The 22,035-nt window shown below is 41.5% G+C and overlaps 1 long non-coding RNA gene across 2 annotated transcripts in view; it reads left to right on the top strand.

Moving 5' to 3' along the window:
- LOC127574874 (uncharacterized) overlaps nt 1–22,035 on the top strand; it is a 460,663-nt gene that overhangs the window by 176,807 nt on the left and 261,821 nt on the right. The gene's annotated exons all lie outside the window — the stretch shown is intronic.

The raw sequence follows: 22,035 nt of genomic DNA, 5'->3' as shown, positions 1-22,035 counted from the left end.
GGTCATGAGAGGATCCTAAATGGCAGTCTGTTGTAGTGCTGTACCTTGATGTAAGATAGGTATGTAATAAACAAAAAAAATAAAGTCACACTTTCTGACTTCTCTGAAATTGTTCATATCCATGTAAAATTAATCTATCCTTTATAATATGTCAGGAGTTATTTTTATAGTTAACCATAGAACCATACAGCACAAAACAGGCCCTTCGGCCCACCATGTTGTGCCATCCATTTTGATAATATTTTTATAATTTTTATAATAATAGTTTTGGTAATATTTCATGAAGTTGCATGAAGAACATTTTGTAAAAAAAAATGGATATACTAATTGACACACAGGTTTTATATTCCCAGCAACTACAGGATTAATGTTTGTTGGATTGAAGGTATATTTCACTTTTCTTTAAATTGAATGAAGACTGGGCTGTTGAGAACAGCGACAGCAACACGTGTATTGAGTAGGGAAAAAATACATTTGGGAGGATAAATTCCCAAGGGGTACTGGCCAGCTGGTCATACAATGGCAGGGGTTTGAAACATCACTCCAGGCTCTGCTATTTGGTAAAGATACATAAGGTCATAAAGAGATCCAGCTCAGGAGTAGGCCCTTTGGCTCACTGAGTCCATACCGGCCATCAATCGCCCATTTAAACTAATCCTACATTAATCCCATTTAAAAGAAATTCCCCACATGCTCATCACTCTCCTCAGATTCTACCACTCACCTACACCCTTGGGGCAACTTATGATGGACAATTAACCTACCAACCTGCACATCTTTGGGATGTGGGGGAACCTGGGGCACCCAGAGGGAAAAAATGCAGTCACAGGGGGAACATGCAAACTCCACACAGATGGCACTCGAGGATCCGGGTTGAACCTGGCTCTCTGGCACTATGAGGTAGTGGCTCTGCCAGCTGCATCACTCTGTCACTCACACGATGGCAGACAAGGGGAAAGCATTTGCATTTTCATTCCTAAATGGAGAGTGTTGCAGGGGGGTAAAATTGAAGGTTGACTCATTAAAACTGCTGCCTTTCCACATGCATTCAAATTCTGTTCAGCACCAATCTACATGGGTAGAGTACATACTTTTGTGTTAATGTGCAAACAATGCAGTGGCTACCTGTGACAGAGAGCCACGCCAAACATTTGAACCCCATTCCTTGCTGATTTGACTAATTTCTGAGCAGCAGATGACAGTGGACTTGTTGCGTTGTAACCTGGCCAATATTTATCCAGGAAAATCCAATGTCACAGAAACATTATCTTTCCTGACTGTCCAATCCATTCACCTTGCTTCAAAAGAGGTAGGACAGGGGAGTCAAGTGGTGGTATGTCTAACTTGTATGCATCTGGTTTAACTCCTTCATCCCACCTCTCTAGCCCCATGAGCAGATAATATCTTCTGACCATTCGGATGTTAACCTGCAGCTAACACTTATGGGCTACCCCATTACCTCCCCATCCCAAATTGTTCCAGGTTCCCTTCTGATCTCTAATCTTTCCAGCACTGTGGACTCTGATCTGTCCTCCCGCCTCCAATAAGAGCAAAGCCTAGATTTATCTTCCTTCTGCTGGGGTTGGGGAAGGAGTAACTTATCCTTTTTTTCTATCACTCTTCATGTTACTGCAGTTGAAAAGTGCACTTGTGCAATAATGAAGGTTGGGCTTAGTCATGGTGTTGCATTGACTGTAAGATGAGAAGGCAGTCTTGTCCTGTGAACAGAGGTTAAGCAGACTGAGTTGCAAAGATCAGGATGTGATTTCATTAAAATATACAAACTTCTTGTAGGGTTTGACAGGGTTGGTGTAGTAGGGGTAAAGTTTTCTTTTGGCTCGAGGCTGCCTAGAACTATCTCAAATGGTCCTGTTCATTCAGGACAGAGATAGAATATAGAACAGCACAGTGCAGGAACAGGGCCTTCAGCCCACATTGTCTGTGCCAAACATGATGCCAAATTAAACTGATCCCTTCTGCTTGCACATGATTTATATCCCTCCATACCCATATCCGTCGCGAACATCTTCAAGAGGCAGTGTCTCAAGAAGACGGCATCCATCACTAAGGACCCTCACCATCCGGGACATGCCCTCTTCACGTTACTACCATTGGGGAGGAGGTACAGGAGCTTGAAGACCTACACTCAATGTTTCAGGAACAGCTTCTTCCCCTCCACCATCCGATTTCTGAATGGTCCATGAACACTACCTTGTTATTCGTCTTTTGCACCATTTTATTTATTTATTTTTGGGTAACTTATTGTAATTTTTATGTCCTGCACTGTACTGCTGCCACAAAACAACAAATTTCATGGTATATGTCGATGATTCTAACCCTGCATATTCATGTGCCTATCTTAAACGCCACTATTGTATTTGCTTCCAGCGCCACCCCTGGCAGTGCGTTCCAGGCACCCACCACTCTACGTGTTTAAAAAAAAATCTTTAAACTTAACCCCTCTCACCTCAAATGAATGCCCTCCAGTATCTGACATTTGTACCCTGGGGAAAAAGACCCTGCTATCTATGCCGCTCATAATTTTATAAACTTTTGTCAGGTCTCCCCTCAGCCCCCACCAGATGAGAGGTGTTTTTCCCCAGAGGGTGGTGAATCGGTGGGATCCTCTACCCAAGAGGGTTGTGGAGGTTCAGGCATTGAGTACATTCAAATTGATGGGTATGGGGTGAGTAGGGGAAAGTGGCGCTAAGGTAAATGATCAGTCATGATCTTACTGAATGGTGTGAACTGCCACGAGTGACCAAATGGCCTACTCCTGCTTCTGCTTATTATGTCCTTGTGTTGCTGTGTTCAAACACTTGCTTTCTAGGCTCACACATAATGACTTTTCACTTGCACAAAGTGTTGTTTTCACTAAACTGTAGACACCAGATTAGTCACCGCTGTCTTCAGAGATGCCAGAGAAATACTTTGCATGTGATATTTCCAGAATGTAACAAAAGCAGAACATGCTGGAAATACTCAACAGTTTGGGTACCAGCTGTGAGAAGAGAAAGAGAATTAACATGTCAGGTTACACATCCTTTATCAGTTCCAGCATTTTCTGTTTTTATTTCAGATTTCCAGCATCTGTAGGTTTTTGATTTCCAGAGTATACTGTCATTGGGTCTGTGCCTGAATTAGCTTTTAGGAACTGTTTGCAAAGAGACTATTTTTAATGAAGCCTGGTATCAAGAGTGGAGATATTTCACCATTGATAGTTTTGATATTCTACACTAGAAGTAACATCCTGGCTAGTTAAAGCGCTTAGTGGCACAATAGTCATGAACAGTAATTTTGCGCTTTTTCTGAAATGAACATCTATGACTCTATCATATTGGTTGCACATTTTTATGTAGGACAGTGTAAGCATTTTATATACAAGTGTGAGGTGTGAATCATATTAAGAAAATGAGAAACATATTTGTAATACTTTTACAAAAATTAAACAAGTTTAAGTAGGCTTTTCTTTACCATTGACAAATGGGCATCTGACTGGTGCATTCCGACAAATCTACTACCAGTATTCAAACAGAGAAGTTTCTGGCATCAGAACTGAGCTTTAAATCTTCCTCCATGCCACCACATATAACTTCAATCAACTTGAGCGCTATTTGACATCACTGCGCAATAACTTTGATTTGTTTTGGTCCTATTGTAGGGGGATAAAGCTTGCATTTATTCTCTTCACCCCTCCCTTTTCTCTGCAACTTAAAGATGCTTGATTTCTCACTTCACTTAGATCTGATGAAAGATCATTGACTTAGAAATTATTTCTCTTTCCACAGATGCTGCCTTACCTGCTGATCATCTCAACCACTCTGTTTTTATTGTATTTATGCATTTGCATTTATTATCTTTGAATGCATCATATTATTGACCTTGGAGAAAATAAAATGCTTTTTTTTGTAAATGTAGTCACTATTATAATATAGGAGGTGTTGCAACTCATTAGAACTGATTAAACAAGTACGAGCAGACATTTGATATGACTATAAGATCTCAAAAAAGGCTCTCACTTTCCCATAGTCCATACCTGACTCCTCCTTTCCCTTTCTTGACTTCTCTATCTCAATCTCAGGAGATGGGCTTACAACCAATATTCCACCCTTCTCTTTAAAGATAACAACTGAAGGATTAAAATTGGCCACAGCACAAGTTATAGCTCGCTGCTGTCTTTTGTTGAAATAGTACCATTGGGTGAGAGGACGGACAAATCACCAGTTTCAATGTCTTCATCCAAAAGACAGCACATCCAACAGTTTAGCAATCCCTCAGTATTGCACTGGAGTTTCAGTAAGATATTTGTGCTCACTATTGGTGCTGTAATCTTTGCAGTTGTATTTAGAGAGAAACACTTCATATTACAAATAATATTAAATCCCTGTTATGTTTTGCACAGGTGATAACTTCAGTGAATTGGTAGACTCGTATCTCTAAAAAACTGAAGGTTCAAGGGCTCCTCAGGCATTTGAGCTTGTATGGGGATTGAGCAAGAGGAGGGACAGAGGAGGAAGATTAATCTTGACTTCACTGTGTGTTGGAGCCAGTTTAGGGACCGTGTGGCCGCCTTCTTTTTCTAGTGTTCTTATTCTTATAACCAATACTGACGCTCCGTTAAAGTGCTGGTGGTGCCATGGTGCAGTGGTTAGCACTACTGGCTCACATCTTCAGGGACCCAGGTTCGATCCTGACCTCTGGCACTGTCAGCGCGGAGCTTGCACGTCCTCCCTGTGTGCCTGGGTTTCTGCCAGGTGCTATGGTTTCCTCCACGTCCCAAAGGTCCCACTGTAAGTTACCCCAAGGGTAGGTAAGGGGCAAAAGGGGAATTGATGAGCAAATGAGAGAGAATAACTTGCAGGGCTATGAGGAAATAAGGAAAGACTAATGGGGTTGCTCTGGTGGGAGCCGGCATACTCAGTGGGCCAAATGGTCCCCTTCTCTGCCATAATAAGGAAGTAAATACTGAGGGAATGCTTTCTTCTCAGGTGATGTTTGAAGGACACAGTAAAGGCTATTATCTGCCTATTTATCTACACTTTGAAGATCGCACAGAAATATTTTTAAATAAGCAGGTAATTTCACTGGAGAACATTTTCTCTGGAACCCGAAATAGTTCTAAGAATGCTTTGGTGCTATTTCATAGAAGAGCAGGAGTTTAACCCTGGGTGCCCTGACTAATGTTTTCCTTCAGTTAACATCCCTGCTGTTGCTTCCAGATAGCTGGTTGCTCATGTAACAATAACTGCATTTCAGAAAGTAGCCATTATACAAAATTATGAGGGGGATAGATAGAGTAGATAGCAAGAATCTTTTTCCCTTGGTAGGAGTGTCTGAATCAAAAGGGCATAGACATAAGGTAGGAGGTTTAGAAGGGATCTGAAGGGGAATTTTTTCACACCATAGAGTGGTTGGAATTTGGAACACACTGCCTGAGGAGGTGGTGGAGGCAGATACTCTCATGACATTTAAGAAGCATCTAGACAAGCACTTGAAATGCCAAGGCATTGAAGGCTACAGATCAAATGCGGGTAAATGGATCTTGTATAGATAAGTACAATGGTCAGCATGGATATTGTGTGCCTTAGACCGTAAAATATAGGAGCAGAATTAGGCCATTCGGCCCATCAAGTCTGCTCCACCTTTCAATCGTGGCTCATTTTTTTCAACCCTCTTCTCCTGCCTTCTCCCCATAACCCTTAATCCCCTTACCAATCAAGAACCCATCAAACTCTGCCTTAAGTACACCCAATGACTTGGCCTCCACAGTCCTCTGTGGCAATGAACTCCACAGATTCACCACCCTCTGGCTGAAGAAATTCCTCCTCATCTCAGTTTTGAAGGGGCATTCCCTTATTCTGCGGCTGTGCTCTCGGATCCTAGACTCTCCTACTAATGGAAGCATCCTCTCAACGTCCGCTCCATCCAGTCCTTTCAAAGGGCCTGTTTCTGTGCCATGTGACTCTGACTCAGTGATATAATTCCAAGTTAGGGTGGTGTGTAACTTGCACAGTCGGAGTTGTCATGTTCCCATACATCCGTTGCCTGAGTTCTTCTTATGGTGGAGGTTGTAGATGTGGAGATGATGTTGAAGAAGCCTTGGCTATGTGCTGCCTGTTTACTTTTGGGTTCCATGAACAATTGGCTTATGGACCTTCTGAAACAGAGCTCAGTATTTATACTTCGATGTGCAGTTGGCAGGGAGAATGCCTCTTAACTCAAACTTGAAGCCACTGTTGCTCTTTTTGTACATATTGGAACAATCAGGCTTCATTTGTGACACATTTCTTCAGGCTACTCAAGGAAGCAGGTGTGCTGGAATCTACTTTGTTTCATTTCACAGGAGTTATTTTGGCATTTTTATTGTCATTTGAAAACCAGATTGTATTGGAAGCATGACAGACCCTGACCACAAACAGTGAGATAAGTGCATTAACTTCTGTCCCTCTAACACCTGCATGCTTTTCTTGTGGAACTCAGCAGAATGTTATTGCCTGAACAAGTCAAGTCCAGCAATGGACGTTCATAAGACCGGTTTGATCCACTTAAATAGAAAATCCAACTGAAGCACGTTCTTAGTATTGTTCAATGGGTTTTATCCCAATTTCTGTTTTTTTTGTACAAGAGCTCATGATTGGTATTCACAAAGCATCATAAGTAGAGCCTTGGGAATAGAAAGTCAATAAACCTGGTTATAATATGCAAATCACAGGTCTACAGACATCTGAAGTAGTAGCATGCAGTTGCATTTGCTAAAATCAGCCAAATTAGTGCAGTAAGAGCAAAGGTCAGCATTGCTGAGGTTACCATCTGGTCCATTTCTCTGTTCCAAGATATATTGGGAAGAATGTGTTGAGAACACTTAGTGCAACGTTATTCTGTGCCACCACCACCACTCTAGGCCAAAGATTTGCTCTCTTTTATTGTTGGCATTGTATTGGTTGTGGGGAAAGAAATATGAGAAACCTTTCTCCTGACCAAACTAGGTCTCTATGTGCATTGAAATGCATATTATAGTATGGCTAACCATGTTATCAGTGTATCCTTAGCAACCACAAATTTGGAACTCAACAGGTGATCCAGATTGACATTTCAGTGAAGCACTGAGGGTGTCTGCTTACTCCATGATCTCATCTGTCTCTTGGATGAGATAATGCAGTGAGGCCTCCTCTCCCATCTTACAGGGCATGATTCATAGAACGATACTCCTGACCTACATTTATCCCTCAACCAATGGTCCTGAATGAGATGATTTGGTTATTATTGCATTGCTCCTTCACTGGAGTAAATTGGCTATTTGCTTCTTACCTCAGATGTAATTACATCTCAAATGGACTACACTGGTAGATCCTGGGGTTATGAAAAACACTTGATAAGTGCGGGTCTTTGCTTTCAGACCATTATCAAGAATATGCATGACCATAGACCTCAAAGGTATCATTTTTGATAGATTTCTATTTCTGGAAACGATGTGCCAGATTGCATCATGACGTGTGCCTTTTTTCTGTGCCTTGGGTATAATAGACTAAACCTGAAACTTTCAATTTGCCCCATTAAGTGTATACTGATTCCCAAAGCATTCTCCCCCCTCCCATTTCCCCATATATTTCCCCGTAACCTATCCTCTCTTATATGCCCCCGATTCTCCTGCCACCTCCCTACACTACAGCAGCCAATTAACCTATCTGCACATCTTTGGGATGTGGGAGGAAACTGGAGCACCTGGGGGAAACCCATGCAGTCACAGGGCAAACATGCAAACTCTACACAGACAGCACTGGAGGCCAGGATTGAAACTGGGTCGCTGAGCTCTGTGGCAGCAGCACTACCTGCTGTACCACTATGCAACCTTCATCATGCAGACTTGTTGCATGATGCTAATAGGAGATGCAGAAGAAACTTCTTTACCCTAAGGGAGGTGAGTGTGCAGAACTTGCCACCACAGGAAGTGGTTGAACTGAATATTATCAGTGCATTTAAGAGGAAGCAAAAGTTGGTGGGCCGAATGGCCTAAATACTAATTTATTCCAGGGTATCATCAGAATGCAAAGCAAGTCAAGTTAATTAAAATCAATAAATGTGATGAAGTGTCATCAAGCTGGAATGTTAACCGTCTGTCTCAGTTCAAAGATGCTTCCTGATCTGCTGAGTGTTTTCAGCATTTTCTGTTTTAATTTCAGATTTCCAGCATCCGCGCCTGCCACCTCTTGCTCCACCCCTTCTCTCCACCTTTTCATCCTGGCTGTGCCCCCCCACTGCCCCCCCAGCTCCCCCACCCCCTTTCAGTCCAGATGAAGGGTCTCAACCCGAAATGTCGACATTTCATTTCCCTCCCTGTTGAGTTCCTCTAGCGTTTTGGGTGCTGCTCTCGGTCTAAGCTCTCTTGAGTTAAGAAGAATAAGAGGTGATCTCATTGAAATGTACACAGTTACAGAACATATAGAAGAGTACAGCACAGGAACAGGCCCTTCAGCCCACCACATCTGTGCTGACCATAATGCCAAATTAAACCAATCCCATTTGCCTGCAGAAGCTCCACATCCCTCCATTCCCTGCCTGTTCATGTGCTTGTCTAAATGCTTCTTAAACAGTGCTGTCATATCTGCTTCCACCACTTACCCTGGCAGCACATTCCAGGCACCTACCACTCTCCGTGTAAACCTCCTTTATACTTTCCTCCTCTTACCTCAAAGCTATGCGCTCAAGTATTTGACATTTCCATTCCTGGGGAAAAAGGCACTGACTAGCTACCCCATCTATGCCTCTCATAATTTTATATACTTCCATCAGGTCGCCCCTCAGCCTCCGACGTTCTAGAGAAAACAATCCAGGTTTGTTCATCCTCTCCTTATATCTAATACTCTCCCAATCCTGGCAACATCCTGGTGAACCTCTTCCGCACCCTTCCTAAAACCTCTGCATTCTTCCTGTAATCTGGTGACCAGAACTGCACTCAATGCTCCAAATGTGTCCTAACCAAAGTTCTTACGGAGTTTGACACAGTGGACGTGTGAATCATGTTTCCCCTGGCTGGGTGTCTGGAATCAGTGGTCACAGTTTAAAAATAGGGGGACAGCTATTCAGAACAGAGAGAAGAAATTTCTTCACCCAGGGAATAATTAACCTTTTAAATTTATTTCCCATGCAGGCTGTGGAGGGCTCAGTCACTGTGTAGATTCAAAATGGGCATCAGTAGGGTTTTCAATATGAAGGGATTCAAGGGCTAAAAGAAACAGGCAATGTTTCAATCAGAAGGGTCATTGATTCTGCTTCTCTTCCCACAGATGCTGACTGAGCTGCTGAGTATTTCCAGTATTTTCTGGTTTTGTTTTAGATTTCCAGCATCTGCAGTTTTTTTTCACTCCTAATTACCAGCTGTATTGACATACCAGCATTTTGCCAAACATACACTGGATCTGTCTACATCTCAGAACTCTGCAATCTTACACCATTTAGCTAATCTTTTCTTAAATTCTTCCTGCCAAAATGGAGAAGTTCACATTTCCTCACATACTACTCCATTTGTCAGATCTTTCCCCACCTTTGGTCCCTTCAGCCAAGTCTTTTATATAAATTGTAAAAAAAAAGTTGAAGCTCCATCACCCAGCCCCATCTACTTGTTACATCTTGCCACCCAGACAAGGACTCATTGATGGCCACTCTCATGTTTGCTGTCAGCCAGCCAACATCTTATCTCCTACACCATGAGGTTTTACTTGCCACAACAACCTTTGATGTGACAACCTTCCAGATTCCTCCTGGAGACTGGGGTACATTGACCAATTTCCTTTTATTCATAGCACTTATTCCTTCTCCATGTACATAAGCCATTAAATATAATTGATTATACAGAGATAATCAAAAGGAGTATGGCGCATCAAGGCAAATGGAGACTGAAATACAAGGGTGTGTGTGTGGAAGTTGTGCTACACATGTATTAAACTCTGGATTGAGTACCCCACACTGCTACAAGCAGTTGTAGCATTGTTTCTTAGGAAGTATGTAATGAAAGGGGTGCAATAAGGTTTTACCAGAAAGACAACTGGAGTCCAAGTTACAATGATGGACTTCGCATACTGAATCACCAAGAAGCGAATGTCAATAGTTCAGGAAGAGAACTATGTTGTAGGCTGCTCTTCCCTTCCCATCCCATACTCTGCATCCTCTCCATCTCTTCACCTCTGTCCCCTGAAGCATCTATAGCTCTGCAGCTTGACTACTCTGAGCACGTGTACAGGTCCTGCCATTCAGCCAGTCTTATGCCCCACCCATATGACACATTCATCTGCGGAACCTGTTGAGAAAAGTCCTGGTTCAGTGGCCCAATGTGCCTCAAGTAACATAGAGTTTGTTTGCATTAGGTGCTTCATTATTAAATTGTTATTGAGGAGTTGACTTGGAACTCATTCTTGTTGCTATATACATTATTCTGAAGCCAATTTGACACTGCAGGAAGTCCAGTGACTTCCCTCTCTCTTTCCTTCCTTCCTGAGAATTATTTCTCAGACACAAGGTTGGCCTTCATGCATGGTGACTGACCAAATTAATATTTGGAATATGATGCATTGTGATGAGTGCATTTAAAATAACTTCACCAGATTTTTGATGATTGTGTAATAATTGCTTAAGGTCATTTGCACATTTTTTTGAAGTGCATTAGGTTTCATAAGTTCTTGTTGCCACTCTCAATAGGGCACTCATTTCCTACAAACAGCAAATAGAAGTGACTTTCGCTGCTATTGTTTGTTTTATAACCTCAACTGACAATCTCACTTAGGAGCTGAAATTGGTATTGTCTCCTGGCAGTGAGACTGATAATGGAGAACAGGCCTGAATCACCAGGAAGAGCACTCCTGAATAATTTGAGAAGGAAGCCTTTTTTCCCTGACTGCTCTTGTCCAACTACTCCCAGCCCTCTCACCCACTTCAAATGCTCTCGCCATCTGCCATAACAGTTAAACTGAGAATGCCCTTCATGTGGAGGAAATGCTTCTGACTGCAGAGGGAGAGTTTATGCATTGGCTGTTGCAAAGGTTTTCACCTGAGTCCGTGAGCCAGGACCAGCACTCCGAGGCAGGAGCCTCCCTACTTACTTCAGTGATGATGGAAAAGTTCTGGCTTGTCTCTCAAACCTCCAGTGAACCAATGAAAGCTACATGATCATAGAACAGTACAGGCCCTTCGGCCCACGATGTCTATGCTGAGCATTGCCAAATTAAACTAATCCCCTCTGCCTGCAGATGATCCGTATCCCTCCATTCCCTGCATATTCACATGCCTATTTAAAAGCCTCTTGAATGCCACTGTCGTATCTGCTTCCTCTGCCATCCCTGGCATTGCATTCCAGGCACCTTACCACTCTCTGTGTGTCAAAAAAAAAACTTGCCCCACACATCCTTTTCATTCGTTCCCCTCTCGCCTTAAAGCTATTCCCTCTCATATAAGAATGATCCTGCCTGTCCACATCCCAGTGATGTTTTTAGCAAAACACAGAAGCTTCTCTTTAATTCTTCATTTCATTTCGGAATGGCTACCTCCTTCTGCACTCGCATGCAAGTAGAAACTCTTTAATATATATATAATGTGTGTGTGTGTGTGTGTGTGTGTGTGTGTGTGTGTGTGTGTGTGTGTGTGTGTGTGTGTGTGTGTGTGTGTGTGTGTGTGTGTGCGTGCGCGCGCGCGCAGTTCTTCAAAGACACATGTCATGGGCAAGTGCATGTTCATGTGCAGAAAATACTTAGGCAAGCGGAGTCAAAACTTTGTGTTGAGTTGTTCTTATTTGGAGGTGGTTCCATATGGTGTACAATATATGTAGGAGGAGCTCTCAAAATGAAAGCCGCATGGAGTGAAACCTGTAACTTCTGGCCATGTCAGGCATTGGTGTCTGCTGTCCTCTTTATTGCATGTACCTATTTGTGAAATGTTTATTCCACTGAAGGTTTTCCCAGCAAACTCATGAAAACTCGTTATGATGGTGGTCAGATCCCAGTCACATGCAGGGGTGCACAAAATCTACCTTCTACACAACAGCATCCGGCTCTGGCCACTGAACAGTCTTGCCGTATAGATTCCGATAATATTTCAAAGCACTCTCACTTTGGCCAGAGTGCAACTTCAGTTATGAATTGAGTTTCTCAGTTCCACTTTGCAGCATTTGCACATTCGCAGACCAAAAATATGGCACGTCAAGTTAATGCTGGTATATTAAGATGTCCAAAGGCATCTTACAACAAATTGGGATAGTTGGGGAATAAACACAACAGATTGTATTATGTGTAGGAGTTAAACTTAAGGTTTTGGGCTGAGCAGTGAGTCTGAAGGAAGACCGACTGACGGATGGGATTCCCCTTCCTGTCCATCGCTCTGTAGAACAGCAGAAAAACTGAGGTCGGTCAACCACCTTCACTCTCCAAAAACAGGTGGAGCTCCTTCTTTAAGCCTCCTTAATGAAACAATGTGTAAAGATAATCTTTCATAAATCTGAAAAATACAAGTGTATTGTAAATACTTGTGTAACATAATTGATGTAGTTTGCTATTGTGAATCTGTGGCTGAAAGGGAGATTTTTGGAATCAATCGTACAACATAGACAGAGGCCGTACATTAGTGCTAGCTCTTTTGACAATCTCTCCAGTTACTCCTATCCGCTTGTCCTTTACCCCATTTCCTTGCAATATTTCTCTCTAGTATTTATCCAGTTCCCACTTGAAAGTTATTATTTAATCTGCTTCATCCTCTCTTTTAGGCAGTGCACCAGAGTTTATGATATATGTGGAACAATACTGGTTAAACAAGTCATAGCACAACATTGCTCTTTGCAACTTTATAGTTTTTTTTTCCCATGTCTTGCTGTGGTAGCTGGAGAACATTGGTTATTGAAGTGAGAATCAAGAAAAGTATTGTATTGGTTGGAAACAGATGGCAGCTTGCTGCAGGCCCCTAGAAAATCAAGCCCTTGCAATGCAGTTGTACTTGGCAAGAGCTGACAACGCAACTGCCTGCACAACATCTTTTGAAGACTGCTCATCCCTGAATGTGATCACCCCCTAAACAAGCACCTTCCAAGTAATCATCCAATTAATACACATTTCTGAATATGCTTGCACACATGCATCCCATAAAATTAAGGATGCACACACATGTCCCTTCAAAAGCTGGCAGGCAAATTCCCGTGCACACACCAGGTTCCACCACTGATGCTCATGCCTCCTGCTGCTAGGGGTCTAAGTGCTAGAATTCCATCTCTAAATATCAGGGACCATTACAAAGGAGGAGAGAGATAAGAAGCTTGTCTGTTCCTTTCTATCAGTCACATATAGTAATATTAGTTGTGAACAATAATTATTACTCTAGAGCTGTTACTTCTTCAAGGGCTGTGCCGTATGACTGAGTGCTTTGGGCTGTAACATTGTTTATAGAAAGGTCTTGCAAAACAGTCTATGAGGAAGCTTTGTAAAATAGGGCACACCTTGGATTTGAGCTCCTCGTGTATCACATGCCTTTGTCTGAAGACGCTGCAAGTGGACTTCAATGGATATTAGAAATCCACAGAGAAAATATACTACACAGTGATGGTCTTTAAATTTTGTCACTTTGACCAAGCTTTTGGTCATCTGCCCAAGCATTGCCATATGTGGCTCCCTGTGAATTCTTGTTTGATAAGCCCTTGAAACATTTGCTGCACAGTGGCACAGCTAGTAGAGCTACTGCCTCACAGCACCAGAGACCTGGGTTCAATCCTGACCTTAGATACTGTCTGTGTGGAATTTGCATGTTCTACCTGTGACTGCATGGGTTTCCTCTGGGTCTCCGGTTTTCTCTCACATCCCAAAGACATGCAGGTCAGTAGGTTGATTGGCTGCTGTAAATTGCCCCTAGTGTGTAGGTGCGTGCTAGACGCATGCTGGCAGCACACAGACGTGTGATCACACGTACAGACACAAACGTGCACACATACACAGACACAGATTGTGACAATTTGATCTTGAGCATATTAGGTTCTTTGACTCATTCAGCTACGAAATTTCTGGTTTTGACTTCAGTGATTCCCCAAATCACGTAGTGCAAAAAAATCCCCAAAAAGCAATAGAAATTATAAAAGGTGACTGAAACTGCTGTCTAAGAAAATTCTACATAGTTTGTCCAAATTTGCCTAAAAAGAGAAATGCTGCTATTTGAAAGTTGAAGAGAAAATGGTATTTCTCTTATAACTGAGTTGAAATGAAGAGGGAAAAAGACACCGGAAGACTCAATTTATATCTACAGAAAGCAAAATTATAAACTACTGAATTTTCTGAGAGCCAAAATATGATTTGCTGAATGTTAAATTTTTTTGGTTGCTGCCTTGGAATGCAAGACACTGCTTGAAAAGTTGAGTCATCATGAACATCTGAACAGAGTGTGTGTGAACAAGATAAAATACAAGTAGCCAATAGTTTTAGGCAAAATGTCCAGACAGTGGCGGAGAAGTAAAAATACTGTTTCATGTCCATGCCTTATGCCCAGAACTAAAATCACTGAGTCACAGAGAGACACAGCATGTAAACTGGCCCTTCAGCCCCTGAGTCCACAGCGACCATCAAGCACCCATTTTTTCACATTAGTCCCTTCCTAACCCATTTTATTTTCCCCACATTCCCAGCAATTCCAACCCAGATTCTACTGTTCACCCACACACTGGGGGCAATTTTACACCGGCCAACTGACCTATCAATGGGCACATTTTTTTGGTGGGGGGTTACCTGGGAGGAAACAGGAACAGCTCACGGGGAGAATGTGCAAACTCCACACGGACAGCACTGGAGTCGGGATTGAATCTGACTTGCTGGACTGTGAGGCAGCAGCTCTACGAGACGCACCACTGTGCTGCCCTATCAGATGGATTAAATAGGGGTTATCAAAGCCGGAATGGTGTGGGAGTTCTGCCTTTTTATCTTATGATGCGGGCATGAGGAACATTTCTGTCAGGTTGTTACTTTTTGAAAGCAACATCATTCTCTCATTTTTCTAAAAGCTGATGGGAGGAATGCCTAAAGCCCAAATTATGCAGCTGCAATGACAACTGGACTGTCAGCATTCGCTGTCAGTGTATCATGAAACTGAGTTGAACGTGGTAGTCCAAAGGTTGTCCGTGATTACCTGCTCTTCCACTGGACGGAACGTAGAAAGGTACAGCGTAGGGCCCAGTTCTTCGGCCCACCGTGTCTGTGCTGACCATGATGCCAACCTGAGTAACCACATCTGCCTGCATCTGGTCCATATCCCCCTATTGCCTGCCTGTTCATGTGTCTATCTAAATGCCTCTTAAACATATCCGCTTCTACCACTGCCCCTGGCAGTGCATTCCAGGCACCTACCACTCTCTGTGTAAAGACTTGCCTCACATATCTCCTTTAAACTTCCCCCTTTCAGCTTAAAGCTATACCCTCTATTATTTGACATTTCCACCCTGGAAAAAAGACTTTGACTATATACCCTATCTATGCCTCTCATCATTTTAATATATACTTGTATCAGGTCACCATTCAGCCTCCAGCACCCCAGAGAAAACAATCCAAGTTTGTCCACCCTCTCCATGGAGCTAATACTCTCTAACCCAGGCGATATTGTGGTGAGCCTCTTCTTCACCTTCTCCAAAGCCTTCATGTCCTTCCTATAGTGTGGCAACCAGAACTGCGCATAATACTCTAAATGAGTTTGAACCAAAGTTTTATACAGCTGCAACATGACTTTTATACTTAATGAACCAACCAATGAAGGGAAGCATGCCATACATCTTCTGTAACACCATATCCAATTGTGTTGCCACTTTCAGTACAAGCTATGGACTTGCCCCCCAAAATTCCTCTGTACATAAATACTCCAAATGTCCTGCCGTTTACTGCGTATTTTCCTCTTGCATTTGACTTCCCAAAATGCATCACGTCGCGCATGTCCTGATTAAACTCCATCTACCATTTCTCCACCCAAATTGCCAACAAATCTATATCCTGCCGTATCCAACCTTCCTCACTACCCACAGTTCCATTAATTTTCATGTCATTTGCAAACTTGCTAATCCAGCTGCCTACATTTTCATCTGAATCATTTGTATATATTGCAAACAACAGTCTTGCATCCTTCTGCGGAGTAATCTTCAGAAGCTGTTGTGAAATACACTTAAAGTGTCATGGGTGGTGTGAGTTTTTAATTTTTACTGCAATTGTGTGGGGGCATTGGTGAGAATGCACCCAGACTATCATGGGCAGATTTAATCTCCTTACTAAAAATAGGTATATTTGCCATAGGGGTAATCAGCAAAGGTTCTGCAGCACAAATCCTGGGCTCCATTTCTGTGTCAAGACTGCACGTTGCCCCTTGACTGTGTGATTTTCCCCGCATGTACTCTGATTTCCTCCCACATCCCAAAGAAGTGCTGCTTGGTAGGTTAATTGGTCGTTGTAAATTACCCCCAGTGTATGTTTGCGGAAGGAGAATCAGGGGAGAGTTAAAGGATTTAAGAGAGAGGACAGATCACGAGGAAATCTGTTTTCTTGTGAATGGGATTCACAAGAAAATCCCATTGTGAATCTCTAAGATCTATCCAGCCATTCCCTCCCATATAGCCCTCCATTTTTCCATCATTCTTGTGCCTATCTGAGAGTCACATGAATGATGACTAAGGACAATGGGATTGAGAGGATTCTGAGAGCTGGCATAGGCTCAATGGGCCGATTTGCCACTTACTGTGTTGTAAGAACATATGAAATATAGTGTGAGCCGGAGATCAATAGATTTTTGGAGACCAAAGGAATCAAGGGACATGGAGCTAGTGCAGGAAAGTAGCACAAAGGTGAAAGACCAGCTGTAACCTTATTGAACAGTAGAGCGGGTGAGAGGTGCCAAATAGCCCACTCCTGCTTCTGTTTCTTAAATTCTTTATGTTTCGACTGTAGATTGAAATAAAAAAAATGAACGGGGCCATCGTTATTGAATTGTTGGTATATTGTTAACTGTGAGAGTATAGATAAAGTTGCAGCTGCTAGAGGTGAGGATGGCTGTGAGGTTCAATGCAGAAATGTAGAAGTCTCTGCCTGATTTGAAAGTGTGACATCATTGCTCTCCTCAGCATTGAAACATACTGAATGAAGTTGCTGCAGGTTGCTCAATAGGTAGGAGCTGAACTCACTACAGGAAGTGTCTATTTTAGAGCAAGCAAGCTTGTGTGATGAGTGTTAACAATGGAGGGTCAACTACTTTGGCACTGGGATTATTTCATTTACTGTAATTCTTGCCTCATAGTATTGATTGTTATTGGAGATTTAAGATGTAAAATGCGGCTTCATTTTGTTCCTCCTTTCAATCCAATCATTCTTTTATTTTATTTCTATTTCTGCTTTGATTTGGCATTGCGTTCAATTTTATTTACTTGTACTCCTCTGACCATTTTACAATCTTTGAATCTGCTATCTTGTGGAGGCACTCAGATGGAAGGTGCCCTGCCTCTCCCACTGAGCTATTACCAGAAACTTGCCATGCAAAACAAAATGTAAAAACCCTAATGTCCCAGGAGAGGTGTCATTAGTGATGGTCGGGTTCAGTCCTGAATTATAGGCCAATTACAGTTACAATATGAATTCCACTACATCAGAGGGATTGTACAATTCTTCTTGGCAATGAATTATTGCTGGCAGATAACCTACAAACACACACAAAATCCAAATAACTTGACTGTTTTGTAAAGATTCCAATATACCACAATTTCAAAGGAAGATGAAGCTGAGTAAATGGTTAGCCTTAGAGGACCCTTGATGTTTCAGAGTGCTGGAGGTGATTGCAGAAACAGGGGAGGGGGAGACAATGGAGTGATTTGAAAATGCAGATGAGAATTTTAAAATCAAGACATTGCTAACCAGGGACCAATGTAGGTCAGTAAGCACAGGAATGATGAGTGAACAAGGACTGTGCAGATTAGGACAAGGGCAGCAGTTTTGAATGACCTCTTAATCAAGAGTAGTGGGCCTGTTTTGGAATAGTCAAGCACAGAGGCATGAATGAGAGCTTCCTCCACAGATGAGCTAAAGTCGGAGTTGGCCATTGTTACTTAGATGAAAATGGGTTGTCTCAGTGAAACATTGACACATGGCTGAAATTCAACTTGGAGTCAAATATAACACACTAGTGCAAGAGAAACAAAGGACTGCAGATGCTGGAATCTAAATGAAAGAAGGATCCTGACCCAAAACGTTGACCGCCTGCTTTTCTCCACGGATGCTGCCTGGCCTGCTGAGTTCCTCCAGCATCATCGTGTTTTCCATGAACACACTAGTGCAAACAGTCTGGGTGAGTTTCAGACACTTGCCAGGCTAAAGAATGGAGATGATTACCAAAGTGCTTTTTGTGTAATCACAAAAGTTGTGAATTATGCAAATGAAATGTGTTTGAAAAAGTTGAGTCTTGCTGTGTTCTCAATGGGAAAAGAATGATATAATAACTATGAGCAGATGATAGCTGAAGCTTTAATTAAAACGTAATTTCAAGATTTATGTAGATTTTCATTTAAAATAAAAGTATCAAATGCACACAAGTCCTCCAGTGTCATACTGGGGGACCAAATGCTGTTAAACTGAGACCAGTTCACTCTTTGGGTGGACATGAAAGATCCATTGCAGCATTTGGAAAACGAGTATGGAAGTTATCCGCAGTGTGTGAGCCACATTCATCCTTTAACCAAAGTCACTGGGGAAGTATCGTGGTAAATATCACAGTGATATTTGTAGGAACTTGCTTTGTGCAATTAGCTGCAACGGTGACCACATTTAAGAAGTACTTGACTGAACACAGAACATTTTTCAAACAATCACGCTCTTTTGAAATCTGATTCTGAGTTTGTAAATACAAGTCTTTTTTAAACTCTGAGTGATATTGCAAAGTGGCAGATCTGAAGAATGTGCCAAGAGTCGCTGTCTGATTACAGTCAGGAAAGCAGCCACAATATGAATGCGATATGTATATATTTCTGAGTCCGAGATGAATCATTACTACAGCAGAATTGCCTCAACAGCCTACAATCTGTACTGATCTTATTCAAAACAATGTTGGAGTTGTTCAACTATTGCCTTACTATGAGACATCTTTCACTGTTCTGGTCTGGCACCAAATGTGATGTCTTAGTTGACTCGTTAAAGTCAGTGAATTTCACTTGTTCCAATTCCTTTGATTGCTACTCCTGAATATGTCTGGCTCTCTTTAGTGAATCTGTTTTTTAATCTGATGTATAATGTTTCAACCGTCACTTTCTTTGATGAAACATACTGGCAGGCATGCATGTATTTTTTAGAATATAAAACAACAAATTTATTCTAGTGACTAAGCAATCCCAATGCTGCAGCTAGCAGACATTGTACGAAGAGTAGACTGGCTGGCTCCACTGTCTTTTACTCACTTTAGTCTTCTAGGTGCCTCCTCTTGAAAGGGAAAAAGAATGGATTTTCTTCCTGTTTCTGTGTCCAAATATTGCCTAACATCATGCAACAAAATGAAAATAACAAATATTCAGAACTTCTGTAGCTTGCCCTCAACTATCTTAGTTCATGGCCCTTATTTCCCTTTTTGATACTGCTTTAACAGACTAACGAACAGCTCTATAATTTCTTCTTTTAAAAGATCTACAATAAAGATATCCTTAAATGAGTGAAATAGAAACTTTGTAAATTAGTAAAACAGTCTGCTTCAGTGAGCTCAGAATAAAATCTTCTTTTAATTAAAGGAGTTATCCTAAATCTGAGTTTGACAAATTTATCAATAACTTAAATACAGACTCTCGATTTGATATCTAATTTGTAAAATGAACATGTATTAATTCCTTTTGAGAAGCTAAGATACAGACAACTTTGGTTGAGAGCTAAGAGGATAAGAGCACATTTCATTTTAGGCAGTGTGATTTTTTTTGTCACATTCCTATGAATATATTACTTTACTAAAACTTGTTGATAGAAGGCTGAATTTTTTTGACTAGAATTATTAAAGTTAAGAGCACTTTATTTTGTAAAATCAGAAATGCTACAAAATACAATTAACCTCTCAGCATCTAAAAGAGAGAGGACAAGTTAGCATTTCAAGTGTTCTGATACATCTAATCCAGCCTAAGCTTAGTTTTGCTTCTCCCTACAAATGCAGCCTAATTGTTTTCTCAGTCTTTCTTGTTTTTATTCAATTTTCAGTATCTTATGCCACTGTTGTGTTTTTATTTATCCATTTTGGAGGATCTGAGCATCACTGTGAAGCCCTGCGTTTATTGCCGAATGAAGGAGTAATGATATTTTTACAAGTCAGGATGGTCAGCAGCCTGGAGGAGAGCCTGCAGGTGGTGACATTCTTATGTACTTGAAGCACTTGGCTTCTGCGATGGTAGAAAATATGGGCTTGAGAAATGCTGCTGAAGTAGCTCAGGCGAGTAAAGTTTTGTGGATGTGCTGGTGTTAGAGAGAACTAATGTTTAGGGTGGTCAATGGGTACTGATTAAGTTGGTTATTTTGTCTAGGATGGTGGAAAGCTTCTTGAATGTTGTTGGAGCTGTACTTATCCAGGAGAATGTAGAGTATTGCATCACACTCATCACTTGTGCTTAGTAGATGCCTGATGGTTTTCATTCCAAGAGATATATAGTATGTTAAGTTTCCTTTCAGTGTCACCTAATTGTATTTTGTAGATTTATCTGTCAGGAATCACTGAAAAGTGAATGGTTCTTCTCTGTTTAAGAACCTGCCAGTGCCAATTCATGGCCAGCTACTGTAATTTCACTAGAAGGCCTTCTGGGATAAGAAGTCCTGTCTAGCTGATCCACTGATGTGCACTTGGGCTGAGGCGATCACTACGTGAGACAGTAACAGGTTGTCAAAAGCCTCCGCTGGTTCGGTGGAGTACTAGGCTGATGGCCTTAATTTGCTGATAATCACTTGTGCATTACTTAATGTTTAATCCAGTTATCAAATCAAGTTATTGAAGAGCTCAGTCAGTTTTAAAAAAGACCCATTTCTACCATTCTGCTAGTTTCATGATACAACAATAATGGTCTGTTGTGTGGAAGCATTGTGCAGCTTCACATATAAGGCACTACGGACTGAGAAAATATCACAGTAAGAAACATCTATGCTGCTTTTCTTTGATGCCAGGACAAAGTGAGGAATTGACTGCATGGGATAATTACCGAAGCATTGAAATTCCCTTCCTGTGCTGTAAACACATCATCTGTCCTACTAATCCATCCACCTCTACTGAGACCAATAACTTGTACGTGTAGGAATAGGTATGTCCAGAGGAACCTATCTGTTTTTGGAATGGCACTTCAGATTATATTAAGCATAAGCAACAAACAAGCTGCTAGAACTCTGGGTCACGCAACGTCTGTGGGAGGGGAAGAAATTGTTGATGTTTTGGTTTGAGACTCTGCATCAGGACATCTCGACCCGAAACTTTGACAGTTCTTTCCCCCCACAGATGCTTCTCAACCCATTGAGTTCCTCCAATAGATTGTTTGTTGCTCCATGTTCCAGCATCTGAAATTTCCTGTGTCTCCAGTATATTATGCACATACGGGTACATTAGTAACATGCTTACTGATTGATTACATGCACTCCGAAAGAGCAGGAAATGCCCTTTTATACTTGCTTGTACACACGAACATGTAGATTGATTAATATATTTGGTACATTAATCAATCTATATGACAAAACCAGGAACACATGCATGTAAATTTTGTATGCAATATGTAGAAGAATTGTTTTAGCGGTGCTGGCATGTTACAACCAAGAATGCTTCCTTTTCAATAAAATAAAGCAGGGACTTTTTTCTGATTAGTATTAAGTTAAAACAGGCAATGTGATTTATAATCATCACTGTCTTTGTGGAAGAACCCTTTCAAAGTTTTAAAATCAGTATAGAGAATGATGGCTAATTTCAAAAGTAAGAAATTAGATTCTTCCTAGAAGTGAACTAGCTTATCAGTTTCCATTTAGTGTGTTTTGTGCCTTCAAAGCTACAATTTCAATATTTAAT

Source organism: Pristis pectinata, chromosome 10 (assembly GCF_009764475.1).
Source record: "Pristis pectinata isolate sPriPec2 chromosome 10, sPriPec2.1.pri, whole genome shotgun sequence".
NCBI lineage: Eukaryota > Metazoa > Chordata > Chondrichthyes > Rhinopristiformes > Pristidae > Pristis > Pristis pectinata.
Note: the sequence above shows the minus strand (reverse complement) of the source record. Positions and strands in the feature narration are given on the sequence as shown.